A 237-nucleotide genomic window follows, 5' to 3' on the forward strand; every position below is an offset into this window, starting at 1 on the left:
AAGCCAACGCTTAGTCCATTTTGATTTAACTTTGGTGCGAGGCTGACTTCTGCAGGAGTCTGGTGATTGCTTGACATCAAGGCCAAAGACAGAATGCTAAATAAAGTCCACCTGCAGAAGAGCTCTCCAGACGAGAAAGATGAATTTGCTACTTCGTACACGTACGTTTAATCTGCATGAATTGATCTGCACTTTATAGAAAATGAATCTAAAGTATCTGTTCCGACGAGCCAACTA

The sequence above is a fragment of the Pholis gunnellus genome (genome assembly GCF_910591455.1).
Source record: "Pholis gunnellus genome assembly, chromosome: 8".
Classification (NCBI taxonomy): Eukaryota; Metazoa; Chordata; class Actinopteri; order Perciformes; family Pholidae; genus Pholis; species Pholis gunnellus.